Source organism: Amblyomma mixtum, chromosome 2 (assembly GCF_055824585.1).
Source record: "Amblyomma mixtum isolate Tamu chromosome 2, ASM5582458v1, whole genome shotgun sequence".
Classification (NCBI taxonomy): Eukaryota; Metazoa; Arthropoda; class Arachnida; order Ixodida; family Ixodidae; genus Amblyomma; species Amblyomma mixtum.
Window position 1 is genome coordinate 109072768 of NC_143013.1, and position 15722 is coordinate 109088489.

Consider the following 15722-nt stretch of genomic DNA (forward strand, 5'->3'; position numbering starts at 1 on the left):
CACCGGAAAAGGGCACAGTCCAATATTATGCGTCGGCGGCGCCACAATCGTTTTCGGTACCTAACAAAGCATCTAGGGGCTTTAGGTACATCAATCAGTCATTTATCGGCATCGCATGGGGGGAAGCCAGAATTAAGTTTCACTGACTGGCAGAGGAAGCAGAACTTGCGATTCTCCTGTGTGTATTTTGTGTGGCCAACGTGAATACGAAGTATACTGGCCGATGAAGAGGCCCCACGTATGACGTGGCCTTCGGTTTGGCTTGAACAGGCCTCCTCTCGGACCAGTTGACGCCCAGGCTTCTTGTCATATCAGTCTACCATGTCACAAAACTGTTATACCATGTCATGACACAGCAAGACGGCCTTTCACCTTGGCATGACCTTGAGATGACCTTGACAGTGACATCTCTTGGCATGTTCTGACATGTCTGACTTCACATGACCTTCACCGCAATCAACAATCGCCTTGCATGCACATAGGACAAGCCGTGTGAAACATCTTATGTGAACGACGATTCGATTCCCGCAAACGAGTGTTTCACCGTCACGATCAGCCATGCTAATCCGTCCGCTAATTTGATTTGGGCCAGTAAATGCATACCTGTAAAATGCTTGTGTATATCGGTAATTCAGCCGTGGGAGCCGTCAGTTATCCGCCAGAAGACGTCGAGAAAAGACTATGTATTCTAGAAAAACTGTGTTTTGTTAAGGAGGGAACCGTGTTCTGCCCCAAACAAATAACGAGCACATTGCTTTGAAGAGCGCTGCTGACGAAAGCAGTACAAGAGGCGCGTTCAGTGCGAATAAATCCGCTTTTAACCCGCTTTTGTTCGCGTCGCCAATTTTCTCGATCCCTAGTGCAACGCGCACCACGCTTCAGAAATGACGCCCATTACTAACAGCCACCCGCTACCTTCTATCGGCCTCATTCTCCCCAATGCGGTGCACGCGATGACTCGCATGTCTCCGATCGCAGCATCACTCCGCCGTCGCAACGACAAGGTTGTTCACCATCCCCAAGTCGCCGCTTCGTTTCTCCACCACCGGCAAACTAGGTAGTGCGACCGCTGGAGGTAAGGTCACCGGACAGGCAATATCGCGAATACCTCTGCTTATAATCATGCTAAAGAAAAAAGTGTCAGTGTCTATAGACAGTCTTGAAACGGATGCTTTGTTTGACACGGGTGCCGCTATGTCAGTTATGAGCCTTTCATTTAAAAACCGCCTTCGACAGAAAGTTATGTTTGTGTGGGACCGAATCGGTAGGTTTTGTAGAGTTGGGGGTGAAACTTTAGTTCCCGTTGGCCTGTGCTACGCGTCAGTTGTGCTTGGTGACGAGTGCTACCGAACAGAATTCGTTGTGTTGAGACGTGTCACGCATGACGTGATCTTGGGTGTTGACTTTTTGCGCGAGTGCGGTACAACACTGGACTTCAGGGCCGGCGTAATTTCTTGAAAGCCAAACATTATCCCTGTGTTAGTAGATGACATGTCCCAGCCTCATGAAGGAGTTCTCTCCCTGCAGGAAGATGTGCTGCTGCCGGCGATGACAGCAAAATTTGTCTCGAACGGGGCGGAAAAAAATATTTTGGTGCCACGCTCCGTCGTCGAGGTAGTGGATGGCTGCGCACACCTCTGGACATTTCAGAACCATGTGACCCACGCCATCTAAACTATTTCTGATGCCAGAGGAGCCACGCCAGGGAAGTCTGAATTTTGTGCTGAGTTTGAGAGCATGGTCAACAAACCGCTCGCGTCTAGTGAACGCCATATGCTGCAAGAAATCTTGGCGCATCATGCTCTAGTGTTCGACTCTCCCGTCAAGGCATTGGGTAGCCAAGCCTCTCAAATGCGGCATACAGGATAAAATTAACACAGCAAACGCACCCCTATGCGTAAGAAACCTTACCGAGTCTCCGCGGCAGAGCGCAAGATAATTCAAGAACAGGTGGACGAAATGCTGCAGCAAGAAGGAGGAGTCATCCATGAATATTCCAGCCCGCGGGCCGCCCCTTTGATCCTGGTGCGAAAGAAAGAGAATTCTTGGCGATTCTGCGTTGACTGCCGTCGTTTAAATTCGCTAACAAAGAAAGACGTATACTCGTTACCTCGCATTGACGACGCAGTTTATTATCTGTATTCAGCATCATATTTCTCCTCTGTTGATTTGCGATCTGGTATTGGAAAATTCCCCTGCAACCATCCGACCATGAGAAGACAGCCTTCGTTTTTACGAATTTAATGTGATGCCATTTGGATCATGTAACGCCGCCGCCACGTTCGAACGACATATGGACACTATCTTCGTGGCTTAAATTGGGAAATCTGCATGCGTTACCTGGGTGGTGAGCACAATGAAAGACTTGATATTGTTCTCGGATGCATCGACACGGCGGGACTCATTTTGAACTTAAAGAAGAGCCATTTTGGGAACTGGCAAGCTCTTGTTCTTGGCTTCCTCGTCAACCACGATGATATCAAGCTGAATCCGCAGACGATCGCTGCAGTAAGAGATTTCGAACCTCCACGAACCCCAAAAAGCCTTAGGAGCTTCCTCGGACTCTCTTCATATTTTCGTCGCTTGCATGCTGGCTTTGCGCTGATTGCGCACCAGCTCACTTCTCTTCTGCATAAGGATTCGCAGTTTGTGTGGACCCCCGAGTGCGACTCCTCCTTCCCTCTGCTGAAATCTCTCACTTCAGCACCACTCCCGCGGGAATTCGACCCTTCTGCTCTGAGATCCACACTGACACAGTGGCGTCGGTATTGGGGCGGTGCTTGTCTTGCTGCACAGTGGGGCTGAGTACGTTATTGCCTATGTCAGCCGCACGTTAATAAAATGTGAGCGCAACTACACTGATACCGATTTGGAGTGCCTCGCCGTTGTGTTCGCTGTGCACAAGTTCCGATATACTTTTGTGTACTTTTTCATGCATATGTGCACCCAATCCTGTTACGGCCTCAAAGAGAGGCCAACAGTATGTAATAAATAAATAAATAAATAAATATGAACGCCACTTCATTATTGTCACGAACCGTCATTTTCATGCTGGCTTATCGAACTACGCAAAGTGATACAGACTGCTTGTCACGCCACCCACTGCCAACAACCTCGGCCAATGATGAAGACGGTTTCGAAGGGTGCGTTAACCAGTATGTCGACCTTTAGAGGAGGGCATCATAGCGACCTCTCACTGCAGCCCCTTACAGAAGCGGTAGAAGGGAAATTGTTACGCCGCGTAGCAGCTTACTCAAGGCTTCATAGAAGAGGAGGGGCGCACGGACACTGATCTGTGCTCTGAGCCGTTTGCGGCAAGCTGTGTTCTGACGAGTGCTCATCTGTATCAGACCCATTTCATCCGCTACACCATGTATATTTCGGAAAGGAGGGTTTTTTTTAAGAGCGTGAGCTCTTAAAAAAACTTAAAATTTTTCTTTGAAAAACTTTGACAAACTTACGTCTTGACAAACGTTGACAACTTTGACGCGTCTTTGACAAACTTACGTTTGTCAAGGACGCGTCTGTCTGCAATAATGGTCAAATTTACCGAACAGTAACCAAGTCACCACGCTATGTCACAGAGTGACAGGGCACGCCGCGCCTCAGTCTATACCTCCACTTTCGATCCGTTATATATTGTTTCGGGAATTAACGCCAAGGCACGGCGTACGCCGACCAAGTACCCTGCGCGGAAGATGAGGCGCGGAAGACTCGGGGCCGCCGGGCGTCTTCCTTCGGCTCTCCAACTATGTGTGCTTTCCTCTGGGCAGGACTGTCGTCCCGTTGCATATTTTGGTGGCAGCCTTGAGATGGTGCGCACCCGCGCTCGGAAACAGGCTGCGGAAAGGTCAGAGAACGGCGAGCAGCCTCCGGCTGACGCGGCACACGGCGCGGCGGACGACGTCGCTGATCTTGGGCGTTCAGACTGCCTGCCCCTTTCCCCGGCGCTGGAGGACGCCTTTGAGCGCCTAAATCGGCGACTGGACCAACTACAGGCGGGTTTGGAGGCGGTCGAGCGTGGGCCCCGGCATGCTGTACCGATCGACCCGAACCGTGGCGGGTTCGGGTCGACCCTTGGCCGTCCGGAAACGCTCCGGCGGAACTCCTGGACAGTCCCCACGCTGCTATGCCTCGATTCCGCCCACTCGTCGTTGCTACGCACTCATACAGCGTCTTACATATTTGCGGACGTGGCTGTACTGGGCCAGCACGTGAACGCCCTAGTCGACACGGGGGCTGCTGTGAATGTCCTGGACAAGTCACTTGTGACCGGCGTGCTCCATGTGCTTCCGCCGGCCCCTGGCTTTTGACATTCAACGGCACCCTGGTGCACCAACTCTGACGCGTCGTCGTGGATGTGCGTGCTTTCGGCACGACCGTCGCGACCGGGTTTGCCGACAGACCAATTTAGCCGATGGTTTTTGGGTGCGGCTGGTGCCAGCAAGTTGGGGTCGTTGTCGACTTCTCGACCCCGCGACAGCAGGCCTCCCCGTCGCCAAGGCTGCACTTGTCGGCTTTTCACTACGGTGCGCAGCTATGCCTCTTTCTGGAGACGGCGGCCAAGCGTGCCTGCACCTCTTTGCGCGGCTTGGTATCCAACCTTCGACGTAACGTTCCGCCGTGCGACGTGTGCACAGTGTTGGCGGCTGATGTGACCTTACTTACCACTGAGAGCGGCAACCTGGGTACAGGGGCAACTTGGCGACCAGATAACCACCGATGTGGTGTTCGAGCCCGTCCGCTGTACCGCAGTAGCCCGCTAGACAACCTCACCTCGGTGCGTTCTGTCAGTGGTGAACGGAAAGGCTCACGCGCGTGCTTGTCCTTAACATCGGTGGTCACCGACCCGTACTGCGGCACGGTTCGACCCTGGGCACGACGCACGTTTTAGGCCCAGGCTCGCCGGTTGCCTCTCTGCAGCCTGCGGCCCTGGCACCGACCCCACCAACACCTGAGGCCCTACCGTGGGAGTCTCAATTTTGGTCCCAACCTTACCTCCGCGGAGCTCGCCGCACTCAAGGTCCTACTGTAGCAAACACCGCAGTTTCCTCGCTCTACGTGCCGACGAACTCGTCGTGGCGCACCAGCCGATTAGCGGGTTATTCAGCAGATACCAGGGGATGCACGAAGGGGAAATGATGCTCTGGTCTAACATGTGCAGTAGAGCGGCCATCGAAGTGGGACCCCCAGGAACCACCATTTGCATAAAACTTGGGACACACTCGTTCGATGCCGAATGTTCGAAGTGGTGTCAAAGGACTTTGAATGTTTCTGAGGATAAAATTACTACTTGAGATGAAGCCCAAAATATGTGTGAGATTCGCAGCGACGACTTTTCTACCCCCAAAAGTGCAATATGAGGACCTTCATGGGGCAATTACGTCCAAATCGTTTGCCGCAGGGGGTTGCAGATGGTGTCATCAAATGATTACGTCTATAATAATATTAACTGATATAACAAGAAAATGTACCGGTTATAGTGAATGTGGCTGTAAATCGCAATAGTAGCGCAAAATCCAGGAGGTAGATGGCGATGTCTTAGAATGCTTCCGGAAAGGAGACATCCTCGGATATTTCGCTTTGGTCTTCCTACGTTAACCGACGACACCGATGTAGACACTTGGAGCTCCGGTAGGCAACGCGCAGGCTTCTTCCTCGTCCAACTTTGTCTTTGACTTTGTCTGCATCCGAGCCGCTGTTTTGGAGTAATCATTATAAGGGTATAAAACAACCGGATAGTCAATGCTCCCAAAGGGACTGTAGAGTGGTTAGCAAAGCAGCCTACCTCTCCGAACTTGCATGGAGAGAAGCCTGCTTTGCTTTGAATTTCTGAAAGATAGCGCTTTATGCATCATGGAAGTGAGTGACGTAGTGACACGCGATGAGAATTGTAACCTAGCATTGTCTTTCGATGGCAGGTCGTGTGGACCTCCATGATCAGATAGCAGCAGCTGTAGCTTTTTATTTGATTAAATCCCTGTTGTCTGGGACCATCAGATGGTGCTTAACATTGCGCCTGGCCAGAAAATGTCTTGTCTTGGCCAGAAAATGTCTTGTATCATATGCATGCCGAGGAAGTGGCATTCACCCACATTTACCTCAGTCATGCTAGATCTGGTAAGACTAGGAGCCACGCAGTTCCATGTTCTGCGCATGGCTATGAAGATCATCGGGTTTCTGATAAGCTAACCCATGAGCGTTCTTTCACGATGTGCGAGAGTTAAGAATGATAAGAAACAGATTGGTGATTCCCCGCTTGCTAAGCGTGCTGTCGAACAGTGCATGACGTTTATGTATGGCTTTTCCAACATGGTTCAATATTGGCACGACCACAAGAAAGATCTTTTCGCCATGGAATTTAAGTGGAAAGATTTGCTAAGCCTTCTGCAATCTCTGCAACTCCCTCCTGATCAGGCGGGAATTTCGCTCGAACATTTCAAAGCCTATGACTGTGTGGAATTTGTTAACAATGATCCTTTAACATGATTAGAGTACTTACGAACATCCTGTAGAACAAGCTGTCCTGGACGTTTTCTCCGTACATCGTTAAAGAGAGTTTTAAGCGGATAATATTGTAACGAAGACGAGGAAGAGTGCAGTGGCGCGGGACGGAGCGCTCGTGCTAGGCCCACAGCCGTTAAATCATATCATCTGTCATCATGTCGTCCTCTTCCTAGGCTTGCCACCTCGTAGCATTTGGTGGAGGTGCGGGTTCCTCATTGTCATCCTGGTCCCTGGAGCATCGCCACCTTCTGCCCGCCTTCGTCGTTGGCCGAGGGGACCTGGACTCCGCCGCCAGCTCAACCCGAGCCCGACCTGACCAGAACCAACCAGCCGCTTTCCCCAGCCCCGTCGTCAGCCCCGACCACAAGACACGACAACCAGGACCAGACGCACCATGACCCGACGACGACCCGAATCAAGACGGCACCCCCGCCCAAGCCGTCCGGCGAGTCCTTCATCCCTGACTTTCGGCTGTGGGCGACCGACCGCTGGACCTGAAGCTCCAGCGACAACCGTTCATTGGATCATTTTGTTCATCTTGATGGCAAGCCTTTCATCTTTTTCTATCCTTTGTGATCATGGTCATCGCCATCTCATCATTGAGAATTTAAGCAGTCGATCGGCACGATCGCTCGGCGGATCCGGGTCATGTAACCAAGACGAGGAAGAGGGCAGTGGCGCGGGACGGAGCGCTCGTGCTAGGCCCACAGCCATTAAATCATATCATCTGTCATCATGTCGCCCTCTTCCTAGGCTTGCCACCTCGTAAGAATATTAAAGAATAGAGGAAATGCTCACGCTCACATTCTGCTCTGGTTAAAGAATGCTCCAAACGAAGTGGTTTCGATGAACATGCCTGAGTCTGTTAGGATAGCCGAGGATCTGCTTTCCATTGATCACGACATTCTAGTTCGACCTCGAACCAAGATTCACGAGCATACGCAAACATTCTACAAGTTTAACACTACAAAGGGCCGCTTCAATGCTACCATGCATGAAGCCCAGCGTAGCACAAGACTACGGGAGCGTCGTGCAGTTGTGGAGCCACCAGTTCATCAGTGACATAGACGAGGACGTGGAGGTTATCCGTGCAGACTTAAAACCAGGCCCCTGCTAATGTTGAAGCCGGACATTGCGCAGAAGCTACGCAGCAGCACTTGCGAATAGTCGGCAGCAGGAGTAAGGGCTGCGATACGATAATCTGAACAAGCTTTCGCTTTTTGCTGGTTTGTGCATCATGTATACAGTTGAGAAGCGATATGTTATTTGCAGTGGCTTCTGCAGGAGCGCTACATTTCTGCTATTTCTGTTATTGATACGTTCACTCATTTGCTGTAAGAAATGCGTGCGAAATAGAAGCTGCTACAGAGAAGTGCCGGTAATTTCGCCCTTTGCTATAGAAAAATATTGTTTTTAGAAAACATGAGACATATTATAAATAAGTTTGCATATTTCAAACCATAAACATTGTTTGGTGACAAATATGCATTTTGGGGTGTGTGAGTTTTGTTGGTTTGCTGCGGCAGGTGATTCTCCAAGGTCGTTGCCCCCGTATTCCGCGTGAGTCCTCTGGTGGTTTTACCCAGCGAACTGCAACCTAAAGGGGTACTGCATTAAATTGCGACTTTCTGTCAAATCACTGAATTTAGATTCACAAGGTGCGATTATCGACATTTGCAGTCTTTATATCAGGTTTTTTTTCTGCGCGGATGCCGTTATTTTATAGGTTTAGTGTGCGCGCGCGTTACCGCCTGCCCAGCGGGAGGCGTGCGTGGCGTCACACATCTAGCGGCGGCCTGTTCCCGCCGCACCGCGCTTGCATCGGTTCAGTTGTCACGCCTGATAGCTCAGAGTTGGCGGCATAGAAACGTGAAACAGATCGACAGTTGCAGCCTATACAAAGTCAGAGTAGGATTAAGCATTATATCATTCAGATATCGAAATGACCATGGTCTAGAGACACGACTACGAACCCGCCACCTCATCAATCGACAAGTAAATTGAGCCTGGAGGATGACACATCGCAACGCGCGCACCCTGCAGTAGCAGCTGTACATATTGCCGCCAGGTGTCCCCGGGCGGCGCCTAGAGGATGAAGAAGTGAGGGACGCGCGTGCTCTCGGAGCTGGGACTCAGCTTCTCTGCTTGCGGCCTGTGCCTAGCCCTTCTGTTTCCGGTTCTATTTGTGACATTTGTGGTGGAGGTGCTGGGTAAATCGCCCTGGAATATGTCGCACACCCCTCCTAACACCGAGGACCCCGGACCTCTCCCTGTCGACGGGCCAGTGCATCGGGTCAGTCGCCGAAATCTAGGACTGTCCCCTGGGCATGGGCTATTGGAGACTACCTCGGCGCCTGGCCGGCTGCCTCCTGAGCTGAGGCCATTTGACTCTACCTCGGCGCCTGCCCCTCGACCAGTCATGCAAGGCGCCGCGTAATACACCGTTCAGAATCCATGGCTACTAAAGTCATTTCACGGGACTCAGCTAGAGGACGAGGAAGATTGGCTCCTGCAGTTTGAACGTGTCGCCGCATTTAACCAATGGGATGACGCCGCCAAGCTGAGGAACGTTTTCTTCAGCTTGGAGGACGGTGATCGTACGTGGTACGAGAACCGTGAGGACACTCTTTTATCACGGCATGATTTCCGACGTCAACTGCTCGCCGCGTACGTCAGCGCTGATCGTCGGGAGCGAGCTGAACGCGCCCTGCAGTCCCGCATGCAAATGCCCAACGAAACGGTTACGATGTACGTCGAAGACATGACGCGTCTCTTCCGACGGGCTGACCCAGCCATGTCGGAAGCCAAAAAGCTGCGCCACCTAATGCGTGGTATTAAAGAAGAGCTTTTCGCCGGCCTCATGCGCAGCCCCCCAAGCACTGTTGCCGAGATTCTAGCAGAGGCTGTCAAGATGGAGCAGGTCCTCCGACAGCGTTCCACCGCGTACGACCGGTCAGTCCTTGCTGCCTCTGTTACGGAGTCTCTCCCGGCGTTAAACAGCAATACCGACTTCCTCGGTGTCCGTGACATGAACCGCGCTGTAGTCCGTGAAGAGTTCGAGATCTGTGGTACGTCGCAGCCAACGAACGGCCAGCTCCCTTATGGGTCTTATCCGCGAAGAGGTGCAGCAAGCTATCAGGCCTCCGTTACTACGCGGCGAAGCACAGCCCATCCAGACCGACTACTACCGCCCGACGTACGCTGAAGCTCTGCGACGCCCTGGCCCAAATACAGCGGCATTTCCACACCCCATACAGACAGACTACTGCCGCCCGACATATGCTGACGCTCTACGACACCCTGCCCCAAATCCAGCGGCATTTGTTGAAACCCTGCACGACGTCCCGCTACCCTCCGTGCAGCCAGTGCAGCACATCCTGAGTAGTGATCGACGATCCCTGCGCAGAGCAGACGTCTGGCGTGGCCCTGACCGGCGGCGTTTGTGCTTCCATTGTCGGAAGCCCGGTGTTACGTCTCGCCTTCGTCGTGGGGAAGACAACGGCATGGCTGCAGCGGAACGCCGACTAACCCCGAGACGCGCGTTGGGTGAGCGCCTGGATTGCCACGGAAGCCGCGTCCGTCTGCCCGGTTGAGCGAGCGTTTCCCCTACACCGAGTGTGAACGCGCGTTCGAAATGCGCGGGAACTCCGCTCATGGACATTCCGGCGTCTGTGCTACGTGGATGGCATCGTTCCCCCTCTCCGAGCGCGTGACGGCGGTGTGATACCTCGGGAGTGAGAGTGTGTGTGTGTTGTGATTGGTGCAAGAGGGAACTTCCTTCCCCTGCAGGCCCAGCCCCCATCTAGGGACCCTAGGCAAAGGGAACTCTAAAAACCTTCGGCAGCGGCACGGCCGAGGGGCTCTTTTTCATCGAATGGTCTCCTGATGAGGTGTCGTCATGCAGCGTTCCTGCAGCTCACTTGCAAATAGTGTAAATTTATAGTCCTCTCTCATTGTCTTTTCCCGCAGCCTCGTCTCTGACGTCCCTCATTCCCTCTCCGGCACACGACCATGCTACCTCGTATTTAACAAACTGGTTGGCAGCGGTGGGATGCGAAACATCGGACGCCAGCGGAGAGTTGCGGACAACGGGACGCTGAGCAGCAGAACCGCGAGTCGGGGGCAGTGCAACGAGCCCCGTGTGTTGACTGGTTGCCTGACTGCGCTGGATTCTTGGCTGCGAGGTTTGATGAGTCCGGGACTTTCTTCTGCTGAGTTTTGCCAGGCTTTTGTTAGTGTCAGGAACAGAGCTGGTAATTGGGCTGTCGTTGCTGCTGGGTTAGTTGCAGCAGGACAATATCGGGCAGTAGAGAAGCAGCACTCGGAGCAGCCATGGATTTGAAGACGCTGCGCAAACCAAAGTTACTGGAGCTTGCGAAAGAGTTGGGTCTGGAGTTATCAGACAAACTCAGAAAACCAGAACTGCTGAAGGCTATTCTTGCGTTAGAGGCTGAAGATGACGAGCTTGCGGAATGCCTTGAGACCATTGAGGAGAGGGAATTGGCAAAAAGAGAACAAGAGGAACGTGAACGTAAAGAAAAACAAGAGAAAGAGGAACTTGAACGTAAAGAAAAAAGAGAACAAGAGGAACTTGAATGTAAAGAAAAACAAGAGAAAGAGGAACTTGAACGCAAAGAAAAACAAGAGAAAGAGGAACGCGAGCGTCAGTACACTTTGGAAATGAAGCGTCTCGAGATAGAGATGGAACGCGCTCGTAGGTCAAGTCAGGCCTACGAGCGCGTTCCAGGCGGAACGCGGTCAAGTCAGGCGGAGAACGAAGAAGACGATGATTAGTGGGCCGGCTGTCTGACACCGGTCCGTAATTTTCGGCTTTATTTTCTCACTTCAGAGGTTTTTCACTTTTTTGTGGCGTGTGTTCTCGACGTGCGACGACCTGGGGTCCCTGGCCGCCGGCAAAAGCACGTCAAGCGACCTCCTCGGCACTGTGCGCCGTATCAACGCCGACACGGAGCATCACCACCAGCTGAACTCCATGCTGCACTGATGGCAGCAGCGGCAGCGGCGGGTCCAGCGGCCCCTGTAGTTGCGGCTACAGACCAGGGCCCGGCAAACAAGAGGCTGCGCGATGACCAAGCAAGCAACGAACCTCTGACCGATCATCCAGAGGACATGGACCAAGCATCGTTCACAGTTGTCTCGTACAAGAAAAAGAGAGCTACCGGTGTTCCTGTAGTCTTCAGGCCCACCGAGGAAGGAGGAAGCCTATGGAAAGCCAACCCCAACACTGTGGCTTCAGCGGTTGTAGCATCGGCACAAGAAAAAGTCCTCAGCCATCGCATTCACAAGGATGGAAGCCTGATGGTTACAGTATCGACGCTGCCCGCCGCCAACCGTCTGCTCACGGTAACTAAGCTGGCTGGAGTGGCCGTAGAGGTCCGAGTCCCATACTCTTACATGGCAAGCTATGGCAAAATACAAGATGTACCTGTCACCTACACAGACGAAGATCTGAAGGAATATCTACGTGACCAAGGTGTCCTTTCAGCAAGGAGGCTAATCGCCTACACTCCTGAGGATGGTGGAAAGATCAAAGAGGTACGCCGTCGCGCAGTTATACTGGAATTCGCAAAAGATGCGCCGCTACCAAAAAGAGTAACGCTTGGGTTCTGTAGTTACCCTATAACTGAATACGTCGGAGCAGCAACTCAGTGCTATAAATGTCAGAGGCATGGCCACATATCAAGACATTGTAACGGCCCCGTGCGCTGCAAAGTGTGTGCTGGCCCCCACTCGCACTAAGAATGCACTTCGAGAGCACAACCTAAATGCGCTAACTGCGGTGGCCCTCACCCTGCTTCCTACAGAGGATTTTATAAAAAGAAAGCAGCCACAGTTGCTCGCACGGCACAGCAAACACAAGGGAAACCCCCTAAGCGCCATGAACCACCACCTAACCCCGACGTGGTTTTCACGACTACGGCAGCTCTTTCCGAGAATCAGTCAACACAGCGTGGGAAAGCACCTGACAAGACCTACGCTGATGCAGTAAAAAAGAAGCGTGGGAAGTCCGTTGGTTCTTCTCCTTCATCAAAGCTGCTGCAGCGCACTGCACAAGACCCGACAAACAGCGTCGCTCGCTCTGAGCCTAAGGCGCCACAACATGACAGGAAGATCAGCGACAAGCAGCAAACCGGAAACTGAACAAGATATCACAAGCCTACTCATTCCGATGCTGTTTGCAGCCATCAAGGCTCTTATCCGTGCAAACCCCTCGTCAGGAGGACTCCCAGAAGTAGAAGCTGTCCATGCAATGGAGCCGTTGGTGTCGCTCTCCTACGCTCCGCAGGGGCGTAATACCACACTTCAGTAATCATGGCTTCAACAGCGAGAACTTCGCCGCAGCTGACAATCCACAACATCTTTCGTACATGCACCAATTTCCAGTGGAACGCTCGCGGGCTACGCTCTAAACTCTCAGATTTCCGACAGCTCGTGCGAGCGTACCGCTTCCCCTTCATAGTCATCTGTGAATCACGCGTCGAGGAAACTTTCCGACTCCACGGATACTATTTCCATCATTCACAACGACCAGATAACGTCAGCAGATTGCTGATAGGCTTTCGCAAGGATATCCCGGCCTCATCGGTTGATGTCCCGCCTCACAGCGACAATGAATACGTGTGCGCTGTCACAGTCATTGCCGGACAACAGTACACTCTGATTGGAGTATATATATCTTGAGCCAGGCACGCCATTTGATGCTATGAGACTTGAAAACTTGATAGCAAGGACGCCCTCACCGCATATTATTTGCGGAGACTTCAATGCTCATAATGAAATTTGGGGCAGCTCACATACATGTGCCCGAGGTGCCAAGCTTGCAAAACTTCTCTCCAAGCATTCGGTTCAGCCATTAAATGATGGCAGCATCACCTACCTCCGAGGCCCGACGACTACCAGCAGCATCGACTTGACATTTGTCACAAGTTCATTCGCCCACAACTTTGGCTGGTGCACTGATTTGGAGACACGCGGAAGCGACCATTACCCAATCCTCATATCGGCTTTCCATGCGCAGAGGAACCCAAAGAAATTCCTTACAAAATCTACAGACTGGGACGCATACAAGGGCGCTGTAAGCAGAGGAATTACTGCGGCAACTCGCAATGAGGAGTTAGCATCAACAATGGCGTATTGCCTGAGAGCGAGTACACAAATTACAACTAAAAATGATAGCCTACCTTCAAATGATGACACATTTCAAAGGCTCTGCGCTATACGCAGGCGAGCTGAAAGGAAAGCTCTGCGCACAAAAAGCCTCGATGACCTACGTGCATGCCGGCGGGCACAACGTCACATTCGACGCTATATGGATAAACTCAGTCGGCAAAAGTGGCGTGACTTTTGTTCTACGCTGGATGTGCGCCAACCAGTAACCAATATTTGGCGGATAGTTAGAGGTATGCGCACGCCACCTCAACAACTCCACCCCTTCGCTGCACTCTCCCTTCACGAACAAAAATCTATAAAAGAAGTCTCTGAAGAATACTGCAGGCTACTGTCGGCAGGGTCAGGGCATTCGACACTCTCCGCAAATGGTCAATCAGGCATCCCAAAGGCGGCAGTGCCAGCGTTAGACCTGCCTTTCACAATGGAAGAACTATCCACAGCTATCGCGGAGACAAATAGACACACGTCTCCGGGTCATGATGAGGTGACCTATGAAGCCATTGCAAAGCTACCCCACACCTCCTGTCTTCGACTTCTGGAGTATTACACTTCTTCCTGGATGACTGGTGAGGTGCCCACGGAATGGAAGCTGGCGAAAATTGTGCCTGTTTTGAAACCCTGTAAGCAGCCAACAAGCTACGCATCATTCCGGCCCATTGCCCTACTGAGCTGCGTAGGTAAGCTCATGGAGCGCATGATCTGCAAACGCATAACTTGGTTCCTAGAAAGCCGAAATGAGTTCCCCCAAGAAATGAACGGGTTCCGTCAAAACAGGTCTGCGACTGACAATATCATCTCCCTCGTCTCATCAATTTAGGAGTACCTTCATGCTGGGTACATCCCGACAGCCGTTTTCCTAGACATCAAGGCCGCCTTTGACTCTGTCTTTCACCATGCAATACTCGCCGCCTTTGCCAGTCTTGGCCTTGGAGGAAAGCTATACAAATGGATTGGGCATTATTTGAAAGAGCGGCAAATTTTTATGACCACTCCAAACGGTCCAACATGCTTTCACGCAGTAGAGAGGGGCGTACCACAGGGAGCGGTGCTCAGCCCTCTCCTGTTCAATATTGCCCTTAACACATAGAAGAAACCTTCCGCGAGGGGTCCGTATAACAATTTATGCTGATGATATCTGCATCTGGACCGCATCACGCTCGCGCTATATCACCCAGCAACGTCTACAGAGAGCGCTATTGCACATTTCGATGTACCTGGCTTCCAGAGGTCTTCGTCTCTCGCCAGAAAAGAGTGTTGCAATGGCGTTTACAAGAAAAACGATGACCCGATATCCGCTGCTCCTAGGCGGACGATCGCTACCATATGTACGATCTCAGCGATTCCTGGGTGTTGTAATCGACTATAATCTGTCATGGACACCTCAGATAAAAAAACTCCGCGAGAGGATCACTGCAGCATCGCAAGTGTTTAGGTTCATGGCGGGAACAAGGTGGGGTAGCAACTGCCGATCAATGCTTCTGCTTGAAAAAGCCTACGTTGAAGGAACCTTGCGCTACTGTCTACCAGTGTTTCAAAGATTATCTACATCAAGCAATAAGTCTCTCGTTGCCGCACGGAACAAGTGCCTGCGAATATGCCTTGGCCTCCCAAAGGGTTCCTCTGCATCAGGAACAGTAGCGGAGGCAGGATGTCTCCCACTAGAGGTGATTGCCGCCCAGGAAACTATGCGTACCCATCTCCGCCATGTTCTTCAAGGGAAGAAGCACTTCCTGCACCGTGTCCACCTAACTCACAGCAACTCTAGCTTTGGCCAGGCAGTGCAGCTCCTGCCCATCCCTACTATTAATCAGCCACAGAAACTACTACCTCTGGCCTTTCCTCCATGGACACTCTCTCCTCTAAAGGTGAAGAAGTTTGTTCCAGGTGTGAATGCAAAGAGCTGCATGCCACAGGCAGCGCTTCTGCAAACTACTCTCGCCTACTTAACGGAGGAATATAGGCAGCACACCCATATCTTCACCGATGGTTCAACTACTAAAGAAACCTCTTCATGTGGCCTTTAT

General features: G+C 51.9%; 1 protein-coding gene across 3 annotated transcripts in view; it reads right to left on the minus strand.

Annotated features, from left to right (window-relative positions):
• Nucleotides 1–15722, minus strand: part of LOC149360527 (uncharacterized) — a 343557-nt gene that overhangs the window by 206152 nt on the left and 121683 nt on the right. The window contains exon 3 of one of the 3 annotated variants that reach the window (XM_089572380.1): nucleotides 1–15722. This exon is cut by the window's left edge and continues 14389 nt beyond it; it is cut by the window's right edge and continues 44639 nt beyond it. The exons of the other annotated variants lie outside the window; for them this stretch is intronic. The gene's annotated coding sequence lies outside the window, so the exon portion shown is untranslated. 3 annotated transcript variants of the gene reach the window in all.